Raw genomic sequence first — 5,632 nt, forward strand, 5'->3', positions numbered from 1 at the left:
TTGCACCAAATCATTCTCCAACCTTGGTATGATTTCTAGATCGATTATCTTCTAAGAGATTGCATTGAGGAATGCACACGGCTTCACAATGGCTAATCGATCGTTTTCCGGTAGAAGCCCCCTCAATGCAACCGGAAGCAGCTGCGTCATAATCACGTGGCAGTTATGAGACTTTAGGTTCTAAAACTTTTTCTCTGCCATATTTATTATTGCCTTTATATTTGACGAGAAGCCAGACGGTACCTTCATACTGAGCAGGCATTCAAAGAAGATTTCCTTCTCTTCTTTGGCAAGAGCGTAGCTGGCAAGACCCGGATGTATGCCATCCTTTCCGTGCATACGTTGCTGGTCCTCCCGTGCCTCCGGTGTATTTTTTGTCTTCCCATACACACCCAAGAAGACAAGCAGGGTCACACAAAGATTCTTCGTCACGTGCATCATGTCGATTGCAGAGCGGACCTCTAGGTGTTTCCAATAGGGCAGGTGCCAAAATATAGATTTCTTCTTCCACATGGGTGCGCGTCCGTCAGTGTCTTTCGGAACAGATTGTCCGCCAGGACCCTTTCCAAAGATTTCCTTCAAATCCTTGACCATATCATGTACATCATCATCGGTACAGTGGCAATGCTTCGTCCGGTGATCTTCCTCACCTTTGAAATGCATGCCTTTCTTTCTTAAGGGATTCTTGCTCGGAAGAAATCAACGATGTCCCAGGTACACATTCTTGTTACAATTATCCAAATATATACCGTTGGTATCATCCAAACAGTGCGTGCATGCACGGTATCCCTTGTTTGTCTGTCCTGAAAGGTTACTGAGAGCGGACCAATCATTGATGGTCACAAACAGCAACGCATGTGGGTGAAATTCTTCATGTTTGCGCTCATCCCACACACGTACACCTTTTCCATTCCACAGTTGTAAGAGTTCTTCAACTAATGGCCTTAGGTACACATCAATGTCATTGCCGGGTTGCTTGGGGCCTTGGATGAGCACTGGCATCATAATGAACTTCCGCTTCATGCACAACCAAGGAGGACGGTTATAAATACATAGAGTCTTAGACCAGGTGCTATGGTTGCTGCTCTGCTCCCCAAAAGGATTAATGCCATCTGCGCTTAGACCAAACCAAACGTTCCTTGTGTCACCTGCAAAGTCCTCCCAGTACTTTCTCTCGATTTTTCTCCACTGTGAACTGTCAGCGGGTACTCTCAACTTCCCGTATTTCTTACGGTCTTCTCTATGCCATCGCATCGACTTGGCATGCTCTTTGTTTTTGGAACAAACATTTCAACCGTGGTATTATAGGAGCATATGATAACCCACAAGTATAGGGGATCGCAATAGTTTTCGAGGGTAGAGTATTCAACCCAAATTTATAGATTCGACACAAGGGGAGCCAAAGAATATTTGAAGGTATTAGCAGCTGAGTTGTCAATTCAACCACACCTAGAGATTAATTATCTGCATCAAAGTGATTGATAACACAGTAGTATGGTAGTTTTGATGATAGTAGCAGCAGCAATATTAACATTAACAGTGATATTGTAGCAGTAACAATAGCAGTAGCAACAGTATTGCTTAGCAAGAACAATATATGATAAATTCATAGGCATTGGATCGGTGACTCGGTGGATGATATTCATCATGAGACAGTTATAACCTAGGGTGATACGGCACTAGCTCCAGTTCATAAATATAATGTAGGCATGTATTCCGTAAATAGGCATGCGTGCTTATGGAAAGAACTTGCATGATATCTTCTGTCCTACCCTCTCGTGGCAGCGGGGCCTATTGGAAACTAAGGGATATTAAGGCCTCCTTTTAATAGAGAACCAGAACAAAGCATTAGCACACAGTGAATACATGAACTCCTCAAACTACGGTCATCACCGGGAGTGGTCCTGACTATTGTCACTCCGGGGTTGCCGGATCATAACACGTAGTAGGTGACTATAACTTGCAAGATCGTCTCTAGAACATGGATATAATGGTGATAACAGAAATGGTTCAGATCTGAAATCATGGCACCCGGGCCCAAAGTGACAAGCATTAAGCATGGCAAAGTCATACCAACATCAATCTCAGAACATAATGGATACTAACACTACTAGGGAAAAGGCTAGCAGCAGCGCGGGTTTTAGGTGTATCAGCAGCGCGGGGACCGGCGCTACTAATAAGGCGCTACAGCTAATAGTTAGTAGTAGCGTGGGAGAAACCCGCGCTACTACTAACTTTCTTAGTAGTAGCGTGTGCCACCCATGCTACTGCTATTACAGACTCGCGCTACTACTAATGAAGTAGTAGTAACGTGCCTACAATACCAGCGCTACTAGTATCCTAAATACTAGTAGGGCACTTTTTTCCCAGCGCTACTAGTAGCAAATTAGGAATTAAAAAAATAAAAATAGATGCAATATTCATGAATGGAGATCAGAGACACGTCCAATGCAAAATAAATTTCACAGAACCATCTTAACACTTGCAGTGTTCATGGATGCAACATTCAACATCTCAATTCGAAGAGATCACGAGGACACACACAACCATCATCAAAAGGTTGGTACCTTCCCTAGCATTTCACCACCAACCTAACCAGACCACTTCTCTAGATGTATGTACAAAGCGTCGAGGTCCTCCACCTTGAGGAACTCCGGACCGTGGCGTCGTCCTCCACCTCTGTGACCTCCGAACGGTGGCGTCGAGGTCCTCCACCCCGGGGACCTCCTGCGTCGCAATCACCTGGACGATAATCTCTATGACACGGTCGCGGGGCTTCACGGTGAAGTCTGCCTCCGAGTAGTTGAAGAGCACGACTCCCATCGGGCCGCAGTAGTCCTCGTCGATCACCCTGCACCCAGTCGAGAAAGTGAAAACTTGTTAGTTCGCGCCCTCGTGCAGATCTAGTAGGGTATTTTCTTCAATTATCTGTCTCTTTTAGTCTATTATGAATCTTCAAAACGAAAAAACACCTACTAAATGCATACCCTAGCTGTACGTGTTCATGCTATCTTCTTGTTTTGGTGCATTCAAGAAATACTAGTGTATTTGAGCTATATATGCTTGAAATATTTGACTAGATAGATAACACTACTGAAGCTTACAAGCAAATACATGGGGCATACAAAGATGAAGAACATGCAGTTCTTCAAGTAAATATGAAGACAAAATGAATGATTTACTTGTTATTCTATTTGACCCCAGTATTTTTCATGCATACAAAATACATATGTGTATTCGACAAAATTTGTAGCTATGCATTATAGTTGCTATAAAAAAGACATTGTAAACCTATCTTGGTTGTAAATTACTGTGATGTAAGATGCCACTAAAAAATGTATCTCCATCTTGAAATTTAGATTTTTATTGACACTATACATAGGTCAGACAAAAGACTGTAATTCAAGCAAAAAACAGTAGCTTTGCTTAAGAACATGATACTGAGTACTTACAATTTATCATAAAATTTCAGGATCAAGAAGCTGAAGGAAACAAAGGCGAAGTAAGAATGCGAGGATGAGTCATACCTGCAAGATGAAGAGCATGCATCCCTTCATGTAAGCCGAAAATATTCAAGTAAACTAGAAGTGACACATTACTAAAAATTACGGTCCAAAACCACTTTAAATCCAGGCAACCAAAAAGAGAAGGAATACACATTACTGGGCAAAAATGCACATTAAATTACAATGCATATTTTTATTCTAAATATTTTCAGTTAAGTAACAATGATTTGGACTGTAGTTTCAGTCTTTTATTAGTCTATCTTACACTGAAATTGTACATTGCAAACACTACCATTACAAAGGGAATTCACTGAAAGTACATAGGGATTTACAGTGTAAGTATGAATATTAGATTGACTGAACTTATTCTTTGCACAAGTGAGAAATCTGAAACCCTTCTTGTACTTGTGTTGCTGCTACTAGTACAACCTAAGCACTAACAACAATTGAGCAAGAAATATAGTGCAGGACGAAACTCTGCATTGCCGGCCGGCGAGGCTGAGCAGCAGGTGGTGGATGCAAGCGCCGGACGGGGAGAGCAGAGTCACTTAGAGTGAGTGTAGTTGTGTCTTGCTTGACTTGACCGATGAATCACATGTCACTACATACGTACTAGTTGTTCTTGACTTGACCGACCAAAGTCTTAAACTATGATTAGCATCCACTGACCCGGCAAAAAGGAGATTAGCCTCTAATGATGATCATACGTATGCTAGTACTTGAAGAAGGCAAAAGTATATGGGAAAGAAACGCATTGGATGCCCTGCTCTGCTCTGCCCTCCCCTCTTGCTGGACCAGATGCATTCATTCATCGACTGGAATCGTTCAATGTGGGTTAGTGAGCACTAAACAAACAATAAGGATTGTAGGTGGGTAGAGGTTGTAGGCTGCCGTGGGGGTGTCGATGAACAGAGAAACAATATGGGCATAAACACAAGCAGCTCGCGGGCACGCGGACGAGACCTCACCTCGTGATGAAATGAGATGGTACTGCGCTTGCTTCTAGTAACAGCAGGCGGAGGAGGGATATGACGACGGTGCGTGCAGCTTCACTTCATCCTTGCCCGCCGCTTGGTTCGGTGCCTCCTCGCCGTCCGCTATCCTCATACCAAACACAACCATCCATGGCTTCAGGCCCACACCTTGCAGCTTCTCCATGGCCCGCCCCCTTCCTTTAACTGTCTGCACACAACCACGTGAACACACACACGCATCAGATCCGGGGAAGAAGAAGAAGAACCAGAGGAAGAAGAAGATGCTACTTTTGGAGGGGATCCCGTGCTGCTGCACCTCTGCCGGATTCGGGCTAGGGTTTCAATCTACGTTAGAGGTTGGATGTCGCAGCTAGGGATGGAAGGAGGAGTCGTCCCCCTCTGCTGGTGCCTCGTAGTGGAGAAGGAGGGAGCTCCTGCCGCGGTGGACCTCTGGTGGTCGCCGCAGCCCGACCATGATGCACGCGCGAAAGGAGGCTCCTCTAAAGCGGCCGGCGAGAAGACGAGCTGGGGGAGGTGGAAGGAGACGCGGGTTAGGGCGCCGGCGTCCCTGTCGCCGTCGTTGGGGGGCGGAGGAGGCATCTGCGGTGTGGGCAAGATTGGTTGGGGGAGGGGCGATGGAGGGGGTGGGGCAAGGGACAGGGGAGATAAGGTTGCGGTGCGGTGCCACTAGCTGTAGCGCGGGCCACGGGTACATCGCGGCTGCTAAAGTGGGGTATTTCGTCAATTTATAGTAGTAGCGTGGGGATTGCAGACCGCGCCACTACTAGAAAATAGTAGTAGCGCGGTTTTTATACCCCTCGCTACTACTATAAGCTGTCCTGGGGGATATTTAGTAGTAGCGTGGGAACAGTAGACCCGCGCTACTACTATTTTTTAGTAGTAGCGCACTGTTTTTACCCGCGTTACTACTAAATAGTAGTAGCGCGGTTTCCATTCCCACGCTGCTGCTATTGCTCTGTCTATAAGCCTTTTCCTAGTAGTGTAAGGATCAAGCCCTAACAAAACTAACTCGATTACATGATGAATCTTATCCAACTCCTCACCAACCAGCGAGCCTATGAAGGAATTACTCACTCCCGGTGGGGAGCATCATGCAATTGGCGATGGAGATGTGTTGGTGATGACGAAGAT

At 45.3% G+C, this 5,632-nt stretch overlaps 1 long non-coding RNA gene across 1 annotated transcript; it reads right to left on the reverse strand.

Moving 5' to 3' along the window:
• Positions 1-2,417: 2,417 nt before the first annotated feature.
• Positions 2,418-5,154, reverse strand: LOC123064489 (uncharacterized). The gene is made up of 4 exons (XR_006430715.1): positions 4,797-5,154; positions 4,475-4,688; positions 3,453-3,527; positions 2,418-2,851 (listed from the first exon to the last, which is right to left on the reverse strand). It is a non-coding gene; the product is annotated as an uncharacterized lncRNA (long non-coding RNA).
• Positions 5,155-5,632: the final 478 nt, after the last annotated feature.

Source organism: Triticum aestivum, chromosome 3B (genome assembly GCF_018294505.1).
Source record: "Triticum aestivum cultivar Chinese Spring chromosome 3B, IWGSC CS RefSeq v2.1, whole genome shotgun sequence".
Lineage (NCBI taxonomy): Eukaryota > Viridiplantae > Streptophyta > Magnoliopsida > Poales > Poaceae > Triticum > Triticum aestivum.